Source organism: Ambystoma mexicanum, chromosome 2p (assembly GCF_040938575.1).
Source record: "Ambystoma mexicanum isolate Mex_15411 chromosome 2p, UKY_AmexF1_1, whole genome shotgun sequence".
Classification (NCBI taxonomy): Eukaryota; Metazoa; Chordata; class Amphibia; order Caudata; family Ambystomatidae; genus Ambystoma; species Ambystoma mexicanum.
In genome coordinates, this window is record NC_090923.1 from 802526818 (window position 1) to 802553495 (window position 26678).

Genomic DNA, 26678 nt, shown 5'->3' on the forward strand with positions numbered 1-26678 from the left:
TAAATGATGACTGTCAATATTATTTTTATACCCGTGGTCCTTGTGTCTCTTCCATGTCAACCTCTTCACGAGTAGACTCTTTGTACATCAAAACAAATGCAATAAACACTGGATAATAAATAGCAATGTGAATGCTAACATTTTTTTTTTGATAAGTGGCCTTTTAAGCATGACGAATTTCACCAACAAGTGATGCAAAGACATGTTAATGATATTTAAAAGATGCACATTTTTATCATTTGAAAAACATTTATTTTTCATAAATAGAAAGTCAACCATTATAATTATTTAAGATTTTGAATATCAATTGATTATGAAATATACCTGTTGAACTTCACTGGTGTCACAGGGATTACATTAGAGTTAGAACAATACTCTCCTCCTTTAAATAAACTGAGAATTCATTATTTACACCAAAAATATTTAGTATTATACATTTAATTTTAATTTCTCGCTCTTTTATTCTGCAGTACATAAACACATATAAAAAGCATTTAGAGAATAACAGAATCCATGAAACTGATTTACTATCACACATTTATATAGGGATTACTGTCAACATTGCATGTTGGAAGCTGCATGACACTGCATTGACGATTGCATGCATTCATATTTTTCAAAACTGTTATTGATTGTAAACATGTTTAACATTTAATTCCACAATCCAAGAGAACTTGGATACATTTCTCGTACATTCTATTATTTTGAATAATATAGTTCCAATCTAAAAGAATATAATTCAATAATGTCGATGTATCATGTGTCATACCTACTGCGCCTGCCGGGTTACAAATGAAGATGAATAAACTGCCAAAGTACAGGCATCCTCCAGTATATCATATTTGGTTATTTACAATTATGATGAGAAGTATAGCAATATGAATCAAATTTAAAAGAAAATATATACTGTCTAGAGATACTAAATTCAAAATATTGGCAAAAGGATAAATCACCAACAATATTGATTAATGAGTTACAAGTTGAACTTGAACCTAGACATCTTTAGTATGCTTGCAGACAAATTTAGAATTAAAATATATTAGTTGAAGTGAGCTTTCTATTGATTCTGGAATAGTTGTCATTAATGAAACCAGATAATTTATTCAATTTATATATTCATGACAATAGTCAATAGAAATTTTTGTTTTATTTCTAAATCAGACAATTTCATACACTATATGTTTGTTTGTTTGTTTGTTTATTTAATATGGCACGCAAAACCCAGAGGTAACAGGGCGCAACAGAGAACAGGAAAGTAAGATTACATAAAAGCTTGGTTGCAGGATAAGGCACAGCATTACATTTCGTAGAAACTGATGAAAGGACATATTTACATATATATATATATATATATATATATATATGTATATATATATATATATACACGGTTAATTACATTACAGTGGGTTAATTAAGGAATGTACATATATACAGTCAGGTTGGCATGGTTTAGTCAAGGGAATCATTGGATTGTAGCCAGGAGAGAGTGTTTTGCCTGAAGCTGTAGTACGATTGGTCTGTTCTGATGTTGAGTGGGAGAGCGTTCCAATGTTGAGCAGCCATGACCGGGAAGCTACTGCCTCCCGTTTTTTTCTGTCTGAATGTGGGTACCTGGAGGCAGTGAGAGTTGATCATTCTGGTGGGGCGGGTGGAAGTTCTTTTTGCTATTCTGGCTGTGAGGTAGTGGGGTGCTGCATTGTTTAAGCATTTGAAAGTGAGTGATGCTGTTTTGAGTGAGATGCGGTCACAGATTTTGAGCCATTTGAGTCGAGGTGAAAGCCTAGGGCTTTCACTGTTTTGGCGACTGTGATGGTGTTGCCATTGATGTTGAATGTCTCATAGTTGGAGCAGAGTTTTTTTAGATTGCCGTTGGAGCCAAGGAGCAGGATTTCGGTTTTATCATCATTCAGGCATAGGCCATGTGTTGCCATCCATGCCTGAATGATGAGGTAAATTTTGTTTACCAAGGCCGTATCTGAATCGAAGTTACCCGAAAGGGGTATGAGGATCTGGGTGTCATCTGCGTAGTTAGTGTATGTGACACCCAATCTGTCCAATTTGTCAAATAGGGGCTTGGTAAAAATGTTGTAGAGGGTGGGGGAGACGCAGGAGCCCTGGGGTACACCGCAGGTTAATTTGATAGGGTCTGCTGAGGCTAGTTAAGAAAAGACTCTCATGGTTCGATTGTCCAAGAATGATTGGATCCAGGTTATGGCATCATTCAAAAAGTGGGCAGTTTAAAAATATAGCAGTTTACGTGCATTTGTCACTTAGGCTCACCATTTGGTTAGTAGAAGTGTCTGTCGTTTCTTCAGTGGTAACGGTCCGAACTGCCATTAGTATATTCTACGTCATTAAAGACATTTTAATCAATATATTATAATAAGACAAAGTACAGATACTGCTATTAATGGTTGACAAAAAAGGGTCACAAGTGAAGAATGTAAAAATGTAAAGACATGTACATTAAAACAATAAGAAATAAATGGTTAATAAGAAATATGTAACAATATTTTGAAAAATATTTCAGCCTATCATCCCATTAGCAATTGCCATGGATGTTCAAGAGATTGTGTTATCTAAATGTCCCTTCAAAACAGAAATACCCAAGGGGAATTGATCCCTTCCTTTGGTTTCCAGGTTTCAAAAATGTTTTTACACAATGATCTTGCCAGGAGAATGGCTCCCTTCTCCCGGTACGGTTCTGCACAACTTCCAATAAATCCAGGGGAATAACTCCCTTCCCCTGACTGCTTTACATTCATTCTGTTCCCTTCTCTTGATCTGCATTGGCACGGTTCAATCACAAAGCCAGGGGGAATGACTCCCTTCTCCTGGCGTCTCTATGACAAACTTTGCTTGGCTGCCAGGAGAATTACTCCTTTCTCCTCGTATTACTTGATACCATCTTTCCTCAGTGCTTACAGGTTGAGACACACTTTGCTTTTGTGACTTGCTCTCAACAATGTCCCAAATCGTGTTAGGATCCCAGATAGTTCTCTTATTACCAGACAAAAAATGAGGAACTTTTGGGGTGGGTATTCCTTTGGTTGGACCTCAGCACCCTTGAGTAACTTTTTGTGTGAATTGTCTTAATGGTCGCATGGAATAGTAACAACGGAGTACTAGGTTCCTCTACTCCGTTAAGTTGAAAGACAAATATTTGGCAGTTACTTAAACATTGAGCCCATGCGCCCACGTCTTTCTGCGAGTGAAAACAATCACATAACTCCTTTCTCTGTTTTCCAATGTTGTTTTTAGAAGTTTTTATTATTACAACAGTGCCCTCTGTGATAACACGTATTTCGACGGGTTCTCCGTCTTTCTCAAATCAGGGCTTATTATTTTAGCAAGTTCACAAAGTCAAAAAAAATGTATGTAATTTTCAAACAATGATTACAAAAACAAGAAAAATCCATTCAAAGAAAATGGCCATTGAGGGAGGGAAAGAGGGGTAGGAGTGTTTAGGAATGAGAGAAAAAACATCAAAAAGAAAGAAAATGATAAGAGATGAAAAATGAAAACATTAGTTACTTTGGTATATAATTTAACATTGTAGACATTCATCAATCATTCTTTTCTTATTTTACTAAGTTTGCATTTACTTGACCATTTTGATAATAAAAGATTTGTATGGTATTGGGGTGGTTTAGGAGCTTACCCAATGTTGCTGGTTCTCATTTTTATCTCTGTCTTGTGTTTCAAGTCACGGGTTAAATCCCAAGCTAATTGAGAAAACACATACAAGTAATAAGTACAAACGTGTCCTGTTCGTGCACTAATCCCATTCTAACTTTTAAATTTATCTTACGTTTTAAATGATGTGCGCTAAAGTCTGAAGATTTTGTTGGTTTACTCCTAGAATCATACATAGGTCCTTTAACATTTCCCCGTATTAAATTACATCTAGATTGGTGTTGTGAAAAAACCAAAACACTCGCTACTTTTTTTGTAATGCTCCCATGGAGTCATTCATTGTTCAACATGATTCAGAATTTCTCCTTTTGTTTTTTTGTTACTGTTGGCATCGCTAGGAGAGCGCAAGCAGAATCACGTGTTTGCTTGTGTGTTTGTAATAAAGGTTTGCCTGGGAAGCCCCTCATGAACGCTTACCTTCTGTTCTCGTAAGAATATGTCCTAGTTCGCTCCGCGTCCCTGCCAGTTTCTGTTCTATACATACAGCTGTTGCTTAGCAACCTGGTCCAACTTCCTGTTTCTTTAGCGGCGGCCATACTTTGGGCTCAGTTCCTAGTTAGTATATAAAAGTGTGTATTATCAATTGGTCATGTTTTTGTGTTTGCCTCACATCGGTGTATTCGCTGTACATTGTTGAGACCTGATCGGGCTTTGTAAAAATTAAAATTAAAATAAATATAAAATGATACTAAAGACAAAGTCATGCCGTATCATGTGATCGATTACTCTCATTAACCTTTGTTTACAAATTTGGTGGCCATGTTGTGAGCAACATAGTGATACGTGTTGTGTACTGTTATAATCTCTTTAGTATCGTTCCTATTGAAACTTTATTAGCTAGATTTGATTTTTGCTATATTTGACTTCTGATAGAGTAATAATTGTGCTAAGTGTGCATATAGTGTTTGAATGAGTAAAGCGTGGCAAGAAAGGGTGCCAGTTTTTACTTTACTGAGAAAAGCTGTGGAGGTCATTAAACCTAAACAGTCATGCTGGCTGTTGCCCCTTAGTGGGTCTCCCAACACCCCATACCATACATTGCCATTTGTGATACATTTCATCAAGTTACAAAAAAGAGGCCATTTCGTTGTCAGAGTTCAGGCCCCTCTCTACTGAACGAAATGTGCATATTAATTTTGCTTCTTCTTGTCTGAGCTTCATTTCCTGGTCTCCGCCTCTTGGTCCTAATAGCACTCACTTCAGACCTACGAACCTCAGCATTCTTTTGTCATTTAACTGGTGATTCTTTTGCAAGTGTTAGGCCAGTGGAAAGTTTATATTCTGACTTCCAATACTTGATAGGTGTTCTCTTATTCTTATTCTTAGTTGTCTAATTGTGCTACCTATGTAGACTTCTTGACATTGGCAAATTATCGCATAGACCACATATTTTGTTTTGCAGTTGATCTGGTCTACAATCTTGTGTGTGATTCCATATTTGTCTTTAAAGAGAGATATGTTGTCTGATGCATGTTTACACATTGAGCATGTGCCTCATTTCCAAAAGCCTTTAAGTGGCGGTGGTAGCCATGTTATTGGATTGACATTTTTGATCTCTGGAAGAAAAGAAGGACTTAAGATGTTCTTAATTGTTTTGGCTCTTTTGTAGATCGAAGATGGACTATCTTCAATGTATTTCTTCACGTTAGGGTCTAATAGTAGTAAATGCCAGTTCTTTTTAAGTATTCTCCGGAGGACCCCCTTATCATCACAATACGTGGTAATGAAGCTTATTTTCTCTTTGCCCGTTGGATCCTGTTTGTTGCTGGTTAGGGTGCTGTCCCTATTAAGTTGTTTGGCCTTCTCTTGCACTTTCGCTATGGTTTTCTTTCCGTAGCCTCTTGCCCTGAACCTCCTTGTCAATAATTTGCATTAATTCTCAAAAGTTTCTGGTTCAGAGCAGTTTCTGCAAGCTCTAATAAATTCTCCCTTTGGTATGTTCTGGATCACTGGGTAATGATGGCAGCTGGTGGCTAATAAGGTTGAATTAGCTTCTGTACTTTTTCTGTAAGTTTTTCGTTTTTAGAGAGTCGGATGAAACATAAATGTTAAGATCTAAATAATTGATCTCATTTGGACTTGAGTTGCCAGTAAATTCAATCCCCATCGTGTTGTGGTTGGCTCTTTGTCTGAAGTTATGCAGTCCTTCTTCCTCCCCTTTCCAAATGATCAAAACATCGTCTATGTAGTGTGTCCAGAGTATCACGTTCGATTCATAAGACTTGTCTACATAAATATACTTATCCTTGTACATGGCCATTGTTAAATTGGCAAGAGCCGGGGCATATTTAATCCCCATAGTTTCCTCTAGTTTGTTTGTAGAATTGCCCAACAAATATGAAAACAGTGTTTTCCAGTGTCAATAGTAAAAGCATACTAACTGACTGATAGTTAGATGCTGTTTCTTTGGAAAATGTGTAATCAATGGTTTCCATGGCAGTGTCGTGTCTTATGGATGTGTAAAGGGATTTCACATCCCAGGTGGATAAAAGGTAATCTTTTTGCCATTCTATTGTAGCCAGTTTATTAATTGCTGCAGTTGTGTCTCTTAAGTATGATTTGGTTTTCGTCGCCAATGGTCTTAATATCTTGTCAATGTAATGAGCCATATTCGTAGTGGCCCACCCTATACCACTTAAAATGGGTCTCCCTTCCGGGATGCATTCATATTCTTTGTGGATCTTTGGGAGAAAGTATATTGTGGGTAGAATTGGCTGTTTAATTTCCCAAAAAATGTCTTTCGTCATCTGTAATAAGTCCTCGTCTGTGCCAGGTTGTAATTGCATCTTTCAAATCTGATAGTATCTCCAGTTTCGGGTTAAATTGCAGCTTGGTGTAAAACAATGGTATATTTAGATGGTTCATTCCCATTGTTACATAATCTTGTCTGTCCATCACTACCATCTTTCCTCCTTTATCAGCACCTTTTATTACAATGTTGTGGTTTTGTTTGAGGTTGAAGAGTGCTTTCCTTTCCATAGTGGTTAGACTGTCATATGCGTACTTGTATTTCCTTCTATTTTTAGGTCTGGCATCGATTAAGTCATTTAGATCTTTGGTGACTGATTTGTAAAAGGTGTACACTAGGTTTTCTGGCATTAGTTGTGGAGTAAATTTGGATTTAAGTTTCAATTCTTTAGTAGTGAGGCTGGTTTGTTTTATTTGAAGTTCTTGTAGAGTCTCATGAATCTGCCGTTCTCTTGTATCTTGTAGGGATCTCAATAAATGTATATTTGTTAAATCTTCAATGGTTAAACTACTTTCTTCCACTTCTGATTCCTTGGGACGAAATACCGAGGTTTCTGTGTCAAAACTTTTTTAAATTTAAGTTTCCTGACAAATTTGAAAAGGTCAATGTGAACTTCTGTGTCCTGAAAATGTGAAGATGGTGCAAAGGTAAATCCTTTGTTCAATAATGAAATTTCTTCTGGTTTCAGTTGGTGATTCGATATATTCAGCACCAAATCTTTCATTTGTTCCGTTTCGCCGCTTCTTTCGCTGCTGCTCTTGTTAAGCGTCTGGAATCTTCTAATGCATCGGGGTTTCCTGTATCGACCACTCCCATGCTTGCCCCTCCTTCTCCTACAGACGGTAATTGTTGGTTTGTTTGTTGTTGAGGTAATAAAAAACGCACTTGTTTCTGATAAGTCAGTCTGTTGCCTTTCTTGTATCTTCTAATTTGATTGAGAAAACCTTGTCTTTCGGTGTTTTGTCTGTAGGTTCTGTATCTTTTTCTTGATCCCCTTCCGAATCTGTATCTGAGCTGCCAGGTGAAGAATTAGGTGTGCTCTCTTGTGAAGTTGGTTTTGTTAATTGTCTGTATTTCTCTTGGAATGTGTATACCTTGTCATCCTCATAGTCTCTGTTGTCCCTAAAGAATTTCCTCATTTTTCTTAATTTTATCTCGTCTTGATATTCTTTTAATATTTCAAACATTTTTTGATAGTTTTTTTCTGTTGTTACTTCCCAGGCAAACCTTTATTACAAACACATAAGCAAACACGTGATTCTGCTCGAGCTCTACTAGCGATGCCAACAGTAACAAAAAAACAAAAAGAGAAATTCTGAAACATGTTGAACAATGAATGACTCCGTGGGAGCATTACAAAAAATGTAGCGAGTGTTTTGGTTTTTTCACAACACCAATCTAGATGTAATTTAATACAGGGAAATGTTAAAGGACCTATAGATGATTCTAGGAGTAAACCAACAAAATCTGCAAACTTGAGCGCACATCATTTAAAATGTAAGGTAAATTTAAAAGTTAGAATGGGATTAGTGCACGAACAGGACACGTTTGTACTTATCAATTTTATGTATTTTCTCAATTAGCTTGGGATTTAACCCGTGACTTGAAACACAAGACAGAGATGAAAACGAGAACCAGTAACATTGAGTTAGCTCCTAAACCACCTCAATACCATACAAATCTTTTATTATCAAAATGGTCAAGTAAATGCAAACTTAGTAAAATAAAAAAAGAGTGATAGATGAATGTCTACAATGTTAAATTATATACCAAAGTAACTAATGTTTTCATTTTTCATCTCTTATCATTTTCTTTCTTTTTGATGTTTTTTCTCTCAATCCTAAACACTCCTACCCCTTTTCCCCTCCCTCAATGGCCATTTTCTCTGAATGGATTTTTCTTGTTTTTGTAATCATTGTTTGAAAATTACATAAATATGTTTTTTGCTAAAATAATAAGCCCTGATTTGAGAAAGACGGAGAACCCGTCGAAACACGTGTTATCACAGAGGGCACTGTTGTAATAATAAAAACTTCTAAAAACAACATTGGAAAACGGAGAAAGGAGTTATGTGATTTTTTCACTCGCAGAAATACGTGGGCGCATGGGCTCAATGTTTAAGTAACTGCCAAATATTTCTCTTATTACTAGTGGACCTATCTCTGGCCACTATAGTGAGGAAGATTTCCTCCGAGCTGTAGTGTATTTCTATTGGGGTCCCTGAGCCTTCTTATATGACCGATGGTTTCTTCTTCATTGTGGCCAGGGTCCCAGACCCTTCCGTGGTGGCTGGTGGGTTTCTCTCCCCACTGTGGTTGTGGCCAGGGTCCAAGACCCTTCCCTGGTGGCCAGTGGCTGTCTCTCCCTCACTATGGTGTCGACAGGGCCCCAGACCCTTCCCTGGTGGCCAATGGTCTTATCTCTGCCATTGTCTGTAGGCCGACTCCCTCTGGTACTTGCTTGATGCTGGTTCAGGTCCCAGACCCTTATCTTGCTTGGGTTCCAAACCCTTGCCTTTATCCCTCTTATGCTAAGTCCAGTTGGTTCACCTCTGCCAAGTACTGCCACACGGGAGAGAGATTACTTTGATCGTTATTTCCAATCAACTTGCATTCCTTTTCCAACTTAACACCCCTACTGGTTCCCGCATTACACCCGTTGCCTTCATTGGCTTTGGGATGCTCTACTGGTTCTTCCCAGGATCTTTCTTCATCTCGGAGCGATGTGCAGGTGTTTTGTGTGTCCGCGGCGCTTGCTGCACGTGTTTCGTTCCCATACTCCAGGCTGGCGGTATAGGCGCTGTTGAAGGACTTCACGGTCAACCTTCCCAAGGTTTTGCCAACGGTTCTCAGGCTCCAGCCACATTCCCGACCATTTCCACACCACCGAGTAAAGGATACTCGCTGTGTGCTTCCTGTCTCCAGCAGATGACGGCTTTTGGCAGCTTTCGAGAGTTCTCTGCTTCTTCCTTGCTTTTCCTGGGCTGGACTGTCTCCCGTGCTGCTCTCCTTCTCAGCTGGCCTGCATCCATGACTGTTCACCCTTTCACTGAGTCCTTCATCTATTTTTATGTTGCACAGATGAGCACTCCCCCGCAGAGGACTAGAAGGTTTCCTCTCGTTCCATGGGCGACTCTCCATGGTTCCTTGGTGCCACCTCTTCTCAGTACTTGCATTGGTGTTAATGTTTATGTCTCAGAGGATCTTCTTTGTCTCAGTTGGGTAAACTGACATTATGTTACAATACCATATGAATGTATCAGTTAGAGGGGGTGTGTGAAAGGGTAATAGAGGTTTCGTGCAGGTTTGAGTTCGGTGTTGTGCTGCCTATCACCCAGTTGGTCTTCCTTATCCCCAGTAGGGAAGTTCCTCCTCATGGCGTCCTCCCACATCAAACCACCCCTGGGGGGGAATATTGGGTAGTGGCATCAACTCCCTAGCATCATGAGAAAGGGCTCCCCATTGGGGAGAAGTGATGTCACCTACTGAATCGTCACAAAGGACTGCCCGTAGATTTCATCGTTTTTTTAGGGCCGTGATATATCATCCAGACATAGCCATATGTATGTATGTGTAAAGATTGAGGAAGGTGGAGGATTGATGACATCAAACTTCGTAAGAAAATGTGGGGTCATACCAACAACCATTGTGAGCGCATGGCTCAAGTGAAAACAGCCATTGATCATGAATGTGGCGAATAAGGATTGAGTACATGGAAAAAGGTCTTTGGCCTGGTGAATGGTCACATACATATCTTGATTGCAGGGACAGAGCCTTCAAAGGGGAGTACAAAGACACAGGGTCTAGGGTGGCCATGTGGCCAATGGTCCCCAGGCGAAAGACCTCTTTGAGTTGCACATGGTATCCTGCACCACGTGCGTTCCCATCCACCTGGCCCCATTGTGAGCGCATGCCCAAGTGAGAACGGCCTTTGATAAGGGAGGGGGATGGATCTGGACGTAGCGAGCGGAATAGGCCCGGCACATTATCAAAGGACACACATATATGTTGCTTCAGGGATGGGGTCTTCAAAGGGGAGTATGAGACACAGGGCCTCAGTACAATTTTGGAGGCAGCCATGGCGCTATTAGCACCATGGCTGCCTCCAAACCGCGCTCCATTACCAGGTTCCTTCAATGAGGAATAACCGGGTCATTCCAACATTGGAGGACCCGGTAATTCCTCCTTGAAGGAACAATTCCCCATTCCCATTTGAGCCCCTATAGGGCTCAATGGAAATGGGGAGGGAGGTAATAACGGGCACCGTAACGGCACCCTTCATTAAGGGACCGCAAGGGTCGTAATGAGGCCCACAGGGTCTACGGTGGTCATGTGGCCAAAGGTCCCCAGGCGAACAATCCCTTTAAGTTATACATGGTATTCGGCACCTTGTGCGTTCCCATCGACCCACCCTATTGGGAGCAGATGGCACAAGTGAGAACTGCCTTTGATAAGAGAGGGAGAATGATCTGGATGTAGCATACCGAATAGGCCCGGCACCATGTCAAAGGACACAGATATGTTGATTTCAGGGATGGGATTTTCAAAGGAGAGAATTGAGACACCGGGTCTGCGGTGTCCATGTGACCAAAGGTCCCTGGGTGAAAGACCCTTTTGAGTTGTATATGGTATTTGGCACCTTGTGCGTTCCCATTCACCCACCCTCTCTTGCGAGTGCATGGCCCAAGTGAGAACTGGACGTAGCGAGCGGAATAGGCCCGGCAACTTGTCAAAGGACACACAGATATCATGATTGCAGGGATGGGGTCTTCAACAGGGGAGAATGGAGACACTGGATCTTAGGTGGACAAGTGTCAATAGACACAAGAACACATTTAATTGTGTATTCACTTATGCTCTGGTGTACTCGCTGGCCCAGATCCCATCCCCAATGAAAAGGTATGGAGTAAGTGATAACAGTGCATTAATAAGGGAGAAGTGTTTGGATAGGTCATGATCAAGTGTGATTAATATTGGAAAGGTATTCAGGGCAGTCCTAATAACCTTTGTGGTCTTGCTGGTATGGCATACCATTTTTATTAGTAGAGTTGGTGGTGTTAGTGAACATTTTCATTCACTTGTCATCATATTACTTCATTGCTTTTATTTCATATGACTGTCAAAGTGTGAGGACTGTTAACATGTAGTGAACATGTAATAAAAGACTTGTCTATTCCTTAATGCAATCGAATGAAATTTAGAGTGCTTGAAACAAAGAAGTAAAATGTGAAGAAATAATAAGAATAAGAAATGCAATTCCCCTTCTAATGCAAGTACTGTGTATTTTGTATTGTGACTTTAGGGTTTGCGCCTCGTTATATTTTGTTTGGGAACATATGAGAAAAACTTCAAATTCGTTAGGAAAACTAAAACTGTGGAATGAAATACACTAACTTAGAATAATTATAAAGTACACAATTCAAAATTATTAGAGACACATTTTTTATTGAAAGTAAAATATTAGCATAAAAAATGAATTTTTAAAAACATTTTTGAAGGTATATACAAACTACAAATTATACAGATCTGGTAGTGCTACTGTCTAGAAATCCTGGGTATTGTCCGAAGGCACTGGGAAATTGTTCACAGATGGCTCGAAGAACACAGAGAAGTATGACACGTGGAACCGGAATGCCAGAATTCCATGAATCCACAAACTTAACGCTTCATAGGCCAAAAGCCTATATCATTTTTGTAAAAGGTAGAGAAATGTTGTTGAATGAATCAAATGATTGCATTTATCTTTTTTGCCTTATCTTGGATAAAAATAAGGCATAGGTAGGAATTCAAAGAGATCCTTTGTGAGTAAAGTAGTCACAGTCCAATATTTTTTAAATATGTGTATTGTAAAAATGTATATGTGCTTTGAGCGCTCGCCTCAGTCTCATTGCGACCCGTAATTTTGGAAGTGTACATCCAGCAGCAACTTCCTGCCACCTGTACGATTTAGATTTCATTGGGAAAGGGAATGCATTCATCCAAGCACTGCAGTGCCGCTTTCCCAGCCACAATCATTATTCTGTGGAGCGCGCACATCAGGTTTTGTGCGCAGTTCTATCTATCTCGCACGTGCGGCAGCAACAGAAACCCTGACCTGGTCAATCGTTTTTGCCGCCTGTCACTGCCCCCCCCCCCCTCGAAGATAGAACCACTCACCGTCGCAGGAGCTGGCAGAGGCAGCCCCCAGGAAAGGCGCCTCCATTTATCTTACCCGCACTAACTCTGTCATGCGGCTGCGGCAGCCCAACACCCTCCCCGCAGCCTCCCACTTACAGCACCGCCCTTCCTCTGCTGGACGCCTATTCAATCACTTGATTAAATTCTGTATCAAAACATCTGCATGAGAGAGTGAAACACTGAGTAGGGAATTTACAAAAAAAGGAGAGACATTCCCGGCAGTACACGCTTGCACTAGATTGCTCGAGCATACTCGCTTTAATGGTAGCAATTCTTTCACGTGACCTGCCTCTTGTGCATGGTCATGCTTAAGTATTAAATTACACAGATGCCTTCTTCAAGGTCGCTTAGCTGTGCTTTACTGCGCTTGTGGCTGAGGGGGAAAAAGTACCAATTCTGTTTTTTAAGGTTAACGCTTGACACAAGGCGGATTGATGCAGATTCCATCGTTATCCCATGGCAGCTCTGCATCCCATTTCATGCCTTAAAATCTGGCATTGACACAACATGTGCGTTTGCTCTGGAGCTGTGTCAGGTGTCATTATTAACAAGTGAATGCTCCAATGTAGCACGCGGTGTAGACGATATCACGTCACAATATGCAATAATAGCTGTAATCTGCGCAATGAGCAGTGTGTTATATTGTCTGTTTAAATTTTGCTTTAATTAAACTTAATTAACAATGATTAGGATGTTGACAACAGAGAAGAGCATACATACTCAGGTAACTGTGTTGTTTCCCCACACGAGTCAGAGATGCTAAGAGATAATCAGAGAGACTATTGCAACAATACAAACTTGTGCGCGCTTCTGACAAAGGGCAAAAACAATGTGAACTGCTAAATTTGTATATCTGTCCTCTTCTTGAAACAAGCAGTGTGAGGTTACAGTTACTGAAGCATCTGTCTGTGAACCATTTCTATGCATTCATTTTTCTAATTATTATTAGGTTATTTATCGAGTAGGGACATAGATTTGGGAAGCAACGGAGCGCATTTCAAGTCAAAGGTGTAATATGTCATGACCTGTTGTATGAACCCTCCGTTCTGTTCTAGAACAAAGAGGAGGGCAGTTGGAAAAGTGGTTTACTGGGAGAAGTGGGGTCTCTGTATGCTCCAAATAATGGAGATTTGTATATAAAAATATTCTGGGGTTATAGCCCAAAAAGGCCTGTTGTCTAGTTCTTTCCATCCTGCACCGGTGGAGTTCAAGTCTGCACATGTCCTTGCTTGTAGTGGATCGTCGCCCTCCAGAGATGCAGAGGTTGTCAGTGAGGTAGCTTGGGGATTTGAGAGTGATGGCCTTGTAGATGATTAATCAGGATTTGAAGGTGTTACGTGCCTGCGGCGGGGGCCAGTGCAGTTCGACAAGAGTCTGGGTGATGCGGACAAATTTGCAGAGACCTTAGATGAGTCATGCTGCAGCATGTAGGAAACATCTCAAGGATGGAGATTAGTCACCAGAAGGCCTTCCAGAGGGCATTTCCACCATCCGTGTTGAAGATGACCAGGACTTAGAGAGCAGATCTGGAGTTCTTTGGTGGGATGACAGGCTTGATTTTCCACAGTAGAGAAAAAGTTGGAACCAAGGCATTTGTGTCTTCCTCATCATGTGCGCCTTGAAGGAGAGGTATATACCGATGTAGAACCCAAGGGACTTGGCACAGGTGGTTAGCTGGCATGTGTGAAGTCCTCAAGATTCATAGCTGAAAGTGAGGTCTGGATGTCTGAATGTTCAATGTTATTGATTAGCAGTAGGAATTCTGTCTTTGGGAGGCTGAGCTTCAAGTAAGCATTGGACTTCCTGGACTGGATCATTGTGAAGCAGGCTGTGAGACTGTGGATGTCTCTGATGGAGTATATCTTGAGGTAGAGCTTTATGTCATCTGTGTATTGGTGGATGTGGATGTTGTGTGGAGCCAGAAGGGTTCATAGCGGTTTCATGTACATGTTAAAGATCAATAAAGAGAGGATGGATCCTTGTGGGACACCGCAGGTGATGGGTATAGTTTGTGATCAGGAGAAATCCATTTGAACCTATTGGTGGCAGTTAGTAAGGTAGGATTTGAACCAGCTGAGGAAGGTCTTGCTGATCTACACGCAGTGATGTAGAATGCCAGTGATCATCTGGTGGTCTACTGGAATCAACTCTGCTCACTGGTGGAGGAGAACCAGTAGGCAAGGATCGCCCTCATCAAGGATGTTCAGGGCATCGCCGATCACCTTGATGGTAGCTGCTTCAGTGCTGCGTCTGGTTCTGATGCCAGATTAGTAGGACTGAAGGAGGTTGTTGGCATTGATGTGTTGAAGAGTTGCGTGCCTACTGCTTTCTCAAGGGTATTACCTAGGGAGGGGATATGGGGAAATTGTTGCTAAGGTTGTCAGTGTTCAGTGTTAATTTCTTGGAAAAGCGGGCTGATTCGTCTGGTCTTGAATGTTGAGGGGGATGAACCTTGAGGGGGGAGCTCTTGATGATTGCAGTTAAGTGTGGAGTGCCTCAGTCAGTAGAGTTTTGAGTATGGAGGTATGGAGGATGTCGGCTGTATACAATGTGGTCTTGAGGGATATTAGGGTGCCAGTCAGGTCTTCCATGGCAAGTGTCTTGAAAGCTGTCCAGGTACTGGTGGTTTTGTGAGATGGGGTGTGTGGTGTGCTATCAGCTGTGGAATTGGCACCTACGTGCTGGCAGATGATGCTGATCTTGTTAATGAAGAGTGAGTTGATGGGGTGGATTTTTCAATGGAGTGCGATACTGGTTGGTTGGGCAGAGGGCTCATGCAATGCTTGATGGCTTTGAAGAGGACTATGCTTTCATTGTTGAGCTTGCCCATTGTTTTCTTGTAGCTGTTGGCCTTGGCAATGCTGATTAGTCGCTTGCATGCAGCATGGAATTTCTTGACCAGGGTGAGGGCGGATGAGCTATGGTATCGTCCCCAAGTCTTTTCTCGTTTTCTGATTGTTGTTTTGTTGAGATGGAGTTCTTCAGTGTACCATGGGGGCAGCATGTTTAAGCTTGACTGTGCATTGCTTCACCAGGTCATGGAGGTTGATGTTGGTTGCAAGTGTGGTGTTGAGTTTTTGTAGAAGCAAGTCACAGTCCTGGTTCGTCTGAGGTACATTGGCCAATGTGAGGTGAAGGTTGGCTGGGTCTTCCATGAGAGCTCCCACCGAGCAGCTCTTGAATGATCTGAAGGCCTGTTTCCTGGGTTTCCTTTGAGTAAGCTTGAATGGGGTGGTGTGACAAACATCAAAGGGGACTGGCAAATGGTCCGACCAGGTGAGAGGGATTTGAGTGCTTTGATGGAGGGTGGGCAAGTTGTTGACGAAGAGGTCATGAATATGACCTATTCTGTGCGTTGGGTCTTTCATATGCTGTGTGAGTGTCGAGAAGGCAGTGGAGATATTACATTATGGAATTGGTTGCTAGGGAAGATGAAGTCACAGAAGATGATGTTGGTGTGCGGTTGGTGAGGGTGGTTTCCGGAGATTTAGAATGTACATTTTGAGTCTCAACATTTTTAAATACAGAAGCAATCTGTTTGGTGGGTACAAAATAGGAAAACAATGAATGAAAAATTATAAAATACCATATATATATATACATATTAAGAAAGGGCGTGCAAGTCCATGGCCCACTACCATGAAGCTTTTGCAATGTGCCTTAGATCACCAGGAGAATAATTGCTATGGGCCAGGGAGAAACAGAGGAGCAGCCACATGGGGTATTTCAGTAGAAAATGCAGCACCACCAAATCCATGGCTGTGTGCTATCACCTAAAATCCCTATTGCATAGTCCAGGAGAGACAAATGTAGGTCAATAGAGAGAAGCAGGAGTCAGGTAGACACCTCAGAATACACTGGATTTGTAAGCTATGTGGAAGAACCCTTTTCATGGGAGTCAATCCGAGAACAATGAAGAGGATCCTGGGGACAGACATTGGTGTGCCGCTAATGATCTCTGCCGGAATGCCAGTAAGATGGAGATCCTCCTCATCGGCACACCTGCACCTTTCTTTCCTGCCACTCTATGGCCAGCCTCCCTTGGTCCTCTTCCTGCTACTACCTGTGAGGCTAAAAACCTCAGGGTGATCTTTGTCTCCACACTCTCCTTCTCTCCTCACATCTCTGACGTATCTAAGAAGTCAAACTACCAACTGCACCCCCTCAGAGGTATTCTTCCTTTCTTTCCCTTCCCCCAGAAGCTTGCTGTCTCCAGAGTTCTGGTTCTCTTTAGGCTTGACTACTGCAACATCCTCTTTTTAAATCTGTCTGCCTCTACTCTCGGTCCTCTACAACTCATCAAAACAGGACTGCAAGACTTGTCCTTGGCCTCAAACCCAGGGATTGCATCTCTCCAGCCCTGAAATCTCTCCATTGGCTCCCAGTGACTGCAAGGATCAAGTTCAAGACCCTTTGCATTGTCCACAAGGCCTTCTGGGTCCTGGGACCACAATACCTCCAACTCTCTCATCAGAAATATCTTCCTACTCGAACTCTGTGCTCCTCCACTGCCAACTCCTTGAGGGTCAGGCGCTTCTCCAACCAACGGGTTGGGGGCAGACCTCTCTCTTCGGCTGGCACCTCTCTCTGGAACAGCCTCCCTGCCTCTCTGAAACTTGAGCAGAACCATCTCCGGTTCCAGAAGCATCTCAAGAATTTCCTCTTTGCTTCTGCCTTCTATCTTCCTCTTCCCTGCTGATCTCCTGTCTGATACTGCATTGGTCACCTGGTTACCATCTGAAATTCGGCCCATCCAGTTTCACTGCATCTTTGCAACCCTTGCACTTGGGTCTGTATCTGCGCCCCTACAGTCCCTTCACCTGCTCTTATCTGACACCTGTTGTCGGCACTTAACCCTTGCCCTGCCACCTGTTGGACACATTACATGTTTTTGATCCTGTGTCCTGCACTTGCTCCTCCTCCCCTTCCCCTGGCACTTGTCCCCTCCCCTCACTGCTGCACTTGCGTGATCTCAATGTCACTTGGCCTAGTAAGATCTTTGTCTGGTCCTCCCTTTGTTTCCCCTCCCTTGCCTCGTTGCGCCTTGAAACACCTGTGTATAGGCGCGTTATAAATGTCATATCATATCATTCCAAAAGTGTGCCTACAAAAAAAAATGCAGAGGAAAGGGACAGAGCTTGTCTATTCTTAAATTGAATCGGAAGGCAGATATTCAGAGAAAGACGGGCAGGTTAGCTGAAGCAGCCAGTCTGAAACTGGAGAAGGAAAATACCAGAAAGTGAAGAGCTTGATCCCCTACAGGGAGCATATATTACTGTGCCGATTTTACTATGCCAGCTGAAAATTTCAACCTGAGAAAGGCAGCTGGTGGAGTGCACTCCCAAGAACAGATGCAGGGGAAGAAGTATCCCTGCAACAAGTAAGAGGAAACCGGACACCTCAAAGATTCCTGGCAACAAAAATGTCTTCTTTATTAGTATTTATGCGTCAGGAAAAGGAAACATCCTGGTAGAAAAAATGCAATATATGCAATGAAAAGGGGGTCAAAAATAAATAGAATGTTTACATTTTTGGCTGGCGCAGTAAAATTGGTGCAGTAATCACATACATCCTCCCCTACATACCTGAGCTAATGAAGCCATAGCAAAGTCCCACCACTTGGGTTCCAGCTGTACAAAGGAAAGCTAGTGAATGAAAAATGGCATAAGAGGCTGGGATGAGACTAGCAATTTTAGCTCTGATATTTTGGAAGAAAATACTTTCTGCAGAAGCTGAGTAGGCATCTGTTCTGAAGAGAGGGGGATCAGGAGATAGTGGCTTGTAAAGGAGCAGACAAAGGCAGAATACATCACAAGTAGCCAGGCTAAAAATCATGTTGGTAAAACAGTGAGGATACATGATGAGTTTTTATTTAGGCCAAGGATTCTTATGCATGAAGAGGGAGGATGCATCTTTCCATTAGAATTACAAGCAGCTATAGTACGAGGGGAACTAGCTATGCTTGATGGAGTTGATTATGAAGGCAGACAATGGTGTACAGTGATTGCCATAGGAGAAGGTTACAGGTTGGTTGACGTCATTGACGAGCATATGTTTAGAGACCACCCGTCAGATGACAAAGTAATATTTGAAATGAGTATCACCAATTAGTTAAGAGCAATAAGACATGAGATTCCACAGAAAGTTATGTTAGCACTGAAGCGTCCCGAGTTTTTTGATGAAGACATGGCGAAAGTGCCAGTTTCATCATGGACAACAGGCCCCTATGATGTAGGCCTGTTGAAAGGGGCTGGAGAAGTTAAGATTAAACTGAACCCAGGAGCAATTTTTCCTAGAGCACGACAGTATCCCATGTCTCGAGAGGCAGACAAAGGTATTTTCAAGACGATATCCACCATTATCGAGCAAAGCATTTTAGTGATGTCAGAGTCACTGGGGGTCATTACGAGTCGGGGATAAGGGATACTGCCCGATTCCGAGGTCCCTTGGAGGGAACCGTAAGGAACGTGTGGTCTGACCACACGTCCCTACGGGTCCCGCTAAGGGACCAGGGCACTAATAACGGGCTTGCCATTCGCGAGCCCGTTATTAGCACCCTCCCCATTCGCATTGAGCCCTGTATGGGCTCAATGGGAATGGGGAATGGTTTGTTCAATGGGGACATACCGGTCCCGCCAGGGTCGAACTGCACCGGTAAGTCCCCATTGAACAACACCGGTGCCGGCCCCGGTATTGGAGGCAGCCATGGCGCAAATAGCGCCATGGCTACCTCCAATCTCGGAATGAGGCCCACTGTGTAATACGTCAGTGTACCCTATCAAGAAATCTAAGGGGTGGTTGTGGCATTTAATTCAGGATTTACGCCCGATTAATCAGATTGTAGAGGCAGAGTTCCCTCTAGTTCCTAACCCAGTGACAATTGTAGGTAGTATCCTTATTGAGGCACCATATTTCACTGTGATTGACTTGAAAAATGCATTTTTCTCAATCCCATTGCATAAGGAATCTCAAGATCTGACTTCATTTATGTTCAGACAGACTAAGTCAAAAAGCACAAGATCACCTCAGGGGTACTGTGAGTCTCCATCGATTTTCAATAGAGTTCTGCAGATGCACTTAAGCAATATTGATTTACAAAGTGCTGTACTGCAATACGTAAATGACATCTTGATCTGTAGCACCTCAGAGGAAGAGTGCAGATGTGATTCAGTTCAGTGAATGATTATTCTCGTAGAGAAAGGATATAAAGTAGACAAGGACAAATTACAGTATTGCCAAGAAGAGGTGTTATATATAGGTCAGCTAATTTAGAAGGAAGGAAAGAAAGTCCCATATGAAAGAGCTGAGGCTATTTTAAAAACAGCAAAGCCACACACGATGAAGCATATGCAAAGATTTTTGGGACTATGCAATTATGTTAGAGCATGGGTCTTCGATTATAGCTCATGCATAAGGCCCTTGTTGCAGGCTCTGAAAAAAGCACAGGCAACTCAGGAAAATATTGTCTGGACTGAAGAAATGGAAAAAGGGTTTGATGAATTAAAAAAGGTAATTTGCACAGCTCCAGTTTTAGGGATTCCCAATCATGCTGAGGAATTCTTCTTATTTCAGTACATGAATGGCACAGTTATGACAGCAGTACTCACGCAGAGAACCACGTTGGGATACAAGCCTCTAGCATATCACAGTGGGATTCTGGACCCAGTAATGAGGGGTCATTTTCCCTGCGAACAATCTTTGGCACCCGCCGCGTTCGCTATTGAAAAGGCAGCCAGCATAGTAATGCAGTGATCTATGACGTTATTTGTTGAACATGCTTTGTTTGTCATTTTGGGGAAACCTAAAGTTACGTTGACTTCTCAAAGGGCTTCTGCCTAGAAGGTAGTCATATTGAATCCAGTGATTAAAATAGTCAGATGCAGAATAGTGAATCTTGCCATGTTTATAGCAGAACCACTGGCAGAACATGAGCATGCACATGACTGCTCAAATTATGAGGAGTTCTATGAGGAGATCCTGAGGGTGAAAGAAAATGCTTTGGCAGCTGGGTGGATTCTCTTTATTGATGGTTTATCTAGAATCCATCAGAATGACTGACAGTGATATACAGGTGCCGATGTGTTAAAGAACAGGGCCAATCGAGAGTTTGAACTATTGATAAGTGCACGACTACCGTCTCACGTTTCAGCACAGGCTGCAGAATTAGTGGCACTGATTGTCACGCTTGAGGAAAACACAGACCAGGACCCTGTACAGAGACTCCGCCAACATGAAGTTGAGAGTACACGCAGGGCTAGCATGTTGGAAAAGGACAGGCTACCTTTTTTTGCGGACGGCACTCCAGTGCAACATGCCGCCTTATTGGACAGATGTATTAGAGCACTACAACTCCCAGTAGCCATCGCAGTAATTAAATACGCAGCTCACAATAAAGGAGCAGATTTTATCCCACATGGAAATCAAGCTGCAGATGAAAAGCAAAACAAATTGCATATTCGAAAGATAATAAGACATTTGATACATCTGATGTGAATGAAAGCATGGTGGTGATGATGAGAGAGCATGAAAGCTTTAATAACTTGTCTAAGACTCAGTTAATGGAAATATAAGGCGAAGCGCCGCAGGATGAGAAAGACCTGTGGACGCAGAGGGAGTGTTCTTGAACTCCTTCCGAAACATTGTGGTGACAGGAAAGTACTGGTAAACCGGTAATGCCTGTAGCCTGATTAAGGGTGGCTTTGGAACAGCTGCACTATCCTGTGCATGTCACTAGAAAAAGCCTTGCAGCGACCATTGCGGAGGAATGGTTTATTCCAAATTTATTAGAACACGTTGCATTTTATGTAGTAAACTGCATCGTCTGTCAAAAGTTTACTGCTGAGCACACGCTGTGTACAGTTAGAGGAGTTATCCTGCGACCTATTGGTCCTTTTCAGCATTTACACATTGACTATGTCGATATGCTGCAAGTCTGTAATGAATACAGATACATGATAGTGGTAGTATGTCCCTTTTCAAGATGGATTGAAGCTGGTCCATGTACACATCCAGATTCCACCTGTGCAGCAAGATTCTGTGTACGAGAAGTGTTTCCTAGAAGGGGAATATGTGAAGTATTAAGATCTGATAATGGCCCTCATTGTGTTAATGAAGTCTTGAACAGATTAACTTGTTGCTTAGTACAAAGCACAGTTTTCCTCTTCATTCTTCATGCATATCCTGTGCTTGTGGGGAGAACTACTAACGTTCATCTGTTCCTGCAAAATCGCAAGAATGCCCCAATCATAAGGAGATTGCTCTTTAGCTATAATAGAGCAAATTCTCCAGCATCCTGAGTACATTGGGGAACACAGAAATGCCCCTATCTAATGACAATGCTTATAGACTAGTTGGAATGGTCTTTTACTATTTGATTGGGGAATGCCCACATCTTGTTGGGAAACAAACTGATGTTCGCACTTTCTTGAGAGATCCAAGGAATACAGTAGCGCTTAACGAATTGCGACATGATATAATCAAACAAGTTAATCTATATTCTGAGAGAACATTGACAATGTCCTGAATGAGACTTTCAAGGGTAGAGATCCCGAGCCTACTATCCATGGTCTTTGACTTCTTGCTAGAAAAGCATTTAGATTTTGTTTGGTGAAAGGACGACTTCTTTCTGTACATTAGGAACTCTGTTAATCATCCTTCAAGTAGCCAGCCGTTTTGAAGAACTTGTGGAGCAGATCAAGACATTGCCAGAGTATTGCATGATATTACCTGAATACATTTTGTTTTTTTCTTCCTTAAGAAAATGGGTAATATAGACAGCAACAATAATGTTGTTAACAACGAGAGGCCACCACAACGAGCAAGAAACTGCTGCTGCGTTAAATGGGCCTATCTATATGTTATATATACATGCATCTTGTTTACTGTGATCCTTCTCTCACTTACACTATGTACAAAATACTATTTGGATCCAAATAAAACGAGGATCCCTGTGTATCTTCCTATGCAGAAGGAGGGTACACATGTGGCATCTACAAGGCACCCGAGACTTTCTGTAATTATTCCTACTCCAGTAGACCATTTACAAGTTCTTGGGTCGATGATAAATGTCACTAGACATCTTTACTTAGAAAAATGTGTTATAAAGATTGTCCTTGAACACCAGAAACAGGCTTGTAAGGAAAGGCGAAGGAAGAGAGCGTTTAGGAGCAAGCCTACACACGTAAATACACCAAGTTTACTGACAAATGTTCCTATGGTTGGCCCAGTAAGAAGGAATTATGCTGAGATACTCCATGAGATGGTTATAGAAGCTCACAAGAAAAGAATGAGACATAAGAGAAGTGCTAGGTAGGATGATCATGAGTTAAATGATTACCTGGATAGTACAGCACACTTGGGGAATAACATATTGTATCAGCATATGAAAGAAGTGGGAAGGAGGACCTCAGAGGAATGCTTTGTATGTGCACTCCTGCCTTATAGCATGGGGAAGTCTGAGATCTTCATAACTATAGAGATATACATCCAGACAGCACATTGTCTATCACACATTGCGTTCTGCCGTACATGAGGTCAGGTCATGGGCCAAACAGCCTATCTGAAATGGGGAACTGAATGGACGGATTCAGAAGAAGATGATTATGTCCAAGACACAGAGGCGAGACTGAGAGCTCATACCAGGAATCATGTGATCAGATATGAAAAGCCTTGAGTAAAAGGAGCTGGAATCAGATGGGAAGTAAACAGAAGACTGGAGAGTCCAGGAAAATCTGCTGAAGACATTTGTAAATGGAAGAACAGAGGCCAAATACAGATCTGGGGATCAGTACTTTCACCAGACGTTTGGGGAAAAGGTGTGGTGATCTGCAGAGACTGGGTAATAATGGGTCACCATCAGCCAACCATTGAAAACGCAGAAATGCTGTGTAAACCTTTATTGTCGAAACTTGCTAAACTACTGACATGGGTCGAGGATAAAGGAGGACCTTTGCAGATAGTGCCTTTGGAAAGTGCGAAGCTGTGCTTCAGAAACAATGGCACCAGAAAAGTTGGAGAGAACCAGAACTGTGGTCGAGTCTTTGATGCACAAGGAATGAACATTGGGACTGCAGTGATCATGGATAAATACTGGGTGTGTGGATCTAGGGCTTACATAAAGCTGCTCAAGGTCTGGGGAGGATGATGCTCCATAGTAAATGTTCACGTTCCAGCATTGGTGATTCCTAAGAGTGACTTAAACATTGACAGCTTTCCCAAAGCAGATGCTCACCTGAGGAAGAAGAGATCTATAGAGCTAATAAGTCAAATGAAGAGAGAGAATTATTTCTCAGCCAAATAAATAGAAGCCTTTGACACCATTCCATATGAACACAGACTGTTCAGCCAGACTGCATCCATATTCATGTTGATCTTCATGCCAAGGATTCAGACTGCAGAAAATACTAAATGGCTGAAGATCACCAGATGGGAGTTGTTGCAGACAATCAACACTACCATAAAGGGATTCAATGCTATCAGGGAAGAGCTGAGAGCTATTTGACTGATGACTCTTCAGAGCAGATATGTCCTAGACGTGATCGCAGCTATGCATGGAGGTGTTGTGCCAAAATTGGAGAATTATGTTGCACATTTATACCTTCTCATGATGACGAGAATGGCACTTTGACAGAGGCCATAGAGATGCTGACGAAGTTACACGTCCAAATGGTAGACGAAGTGGAGGATATTGCTGATGACAGCTGGTTTGGATCACTCTTTTCGTGGGGTCCACAATAGATGGCAGATATGTTTAAGTTTCTTGGAGCCCTGTTGGTGTTGGTCATGTTTGGATTTTGTATAATCAAGATAATAATCTCACAATGCAAGAAGACTGCAAAGAAAGCCATAGGGATGAAGATCATGACTGATGTTGAATCCGGATGGAATACTAAAGAGTTGACAGACAAAGAAATCAGAGATTTCGTGAAGGTCAGTATCCATGCACCTGAAGGAACAAAGTTCCTGTACCCAAAGAATCATCAGAACTATGTGGGAAAATGGATCTATTGCAGTCCAAGTGGACAGTGCATGCTCATGGCTTGGAACAAGGATGAGCATGTGGAACCAGCTGGATGCCTGAAAGGAGTCATAAAGATATGGGCCCCAAAGAAGCATTTCTTCAGACAAGGATGTCTATATGTGCAGAATGATGGGAGAGTGGTCGATGAATTGCCCAGACGTGGGATGTAGAGAAGGGGCCAAGTATTCCCACCTCAAGCATCTCGCCTACATTGCCTATATGCTGGGAACCAGAGTGTGAAACACGTGCAGTACCAGAGAAAATACCCATACCAAGACGAATCCTGGAAGCAAGGTTCATATTAAGAAAGCCATACTTGCAAATGAGACATTATGATAGCCATTTGAATTAAATCACTGAAGAAGCATGAAAAAAGAGCAAGAGAGCAGATTGGTGACGTCACATGAAGTAAAACTGATGCACCTAGAAGAGATGCAGAAATAAAGAAAATGCAGATATTCTATGAGGCATCAAGAAGGTATCAAAGATAAGCAACATTTCGGGCTCAAATAAAGAGGCTTATACTACAAAAACGATGAAGATATCAAGTTATTTTACACATGTACAGATGCAAAGAAACGCAAGTAGACAAAGTATTCTGGAGGCCAGCTATGTAGTGAATGGATTACGGCAAGCGCCAACATATACATATATGAGTAAATAAAAAAATGAATGATTCCCTACGTATTATAGCAGAGCTAGACCCAGGAAGGAAGGCCTTTTCCAGTGTGTTTCAGTTGAAAAATAATTGAGTTACAGAAGTGAATCTCAGAAAGGCGAGGCTGGACGAGCCCCAAGAAGCCAAGGTCTTATCGGACAGGCATGAGCAGACATTAGTTACAATCGTGTGAAAGAATGAAACTCCTGTTCAGAAGACATGGACGAAAACAAGAAGACGTCAGACATTAATTTAATAAGAGTATTTTAAATGCACCAGAGCTCAAATTTGTGATCTTCAGTCACGTGGAGAGATGGAACTGGACAAACATGATGAACCACACCTATGCAGAGAGGCAGAGCATGCCTCCACTTCCCTGAATACTCTGGGGCAAGGAACATTTCCAAGGCCAAGTTCAAAGCCTTAATTGACGTGCAGAACACTGAGGTGATGATAGATGATATGCTAATTGGTGAGAAGCTATGGTTATGACCAGCTCACCAGCACCTGGAAGTCCAGCCTGCGTACTGCTAACGTGGGTTGAAAAGTACTGACGGATGTTTAAGTGTCAACCAACTGTAGGGAGACGCATAATTAAGGGCCCTATAGTTTGTGCAACCAATGGGACATCATGTATTTAGTGACATTCATAGTGACATGTTTGAGGGGCGGGCTTATTTATCCCACCTGATGTTAGAGAGCTTATCACTTACTTAGACTAGTATGGAATGTATACCTAGATGTTCCCCTTAAGCCTATCACATTTGCCACTAGGATTTTGTAGTCTGCCACGTAGGATGACGTTGGCAACCATGTAGGTTGACGTCAGCAGTGACAAGTTTATGTTATAAAAGAACTGTTTTTTATAAACTTCTCTGCGAGATATGCTGTGAGACGTCCGTTCAAGTCTGTTGTATTTCCTGTTTTAGATAATTGATATTAACACAGTCAACTTTGCGAACTTCCTGAGTCATTTTGACCATGATGTTTGAGTATCTTCAGCATCCCCATTCATCTCAAAGTATTGCTACCTCGTCTTAAAGGGCTGGGTCGGCTGTCCTGGTTCAAGAGTAATGAAATAAGCATCCTTACCATCACAGCCATAGTAGCTTTCCCATCATCCCACATATCTTTTCCCTTCTTTATTTTTTCATTTACCGGCTGACTCCCTTCTTTATCTCTATCCCAGCCCCAACCCTCCTCTGTCATTCACAGACCACGGTCTGGTGACACCATGGAGAGGACACAATATGCTACATCTCGGGTATGGTTTAGGCACTGTAAGACCTCTATGGTGGTTATTGGAGCAGTATAAATATTCAATAAAATAACATAACAGAAGATGCACACTATGAAGTCTGTTTAGCATTCTGGTGTTGC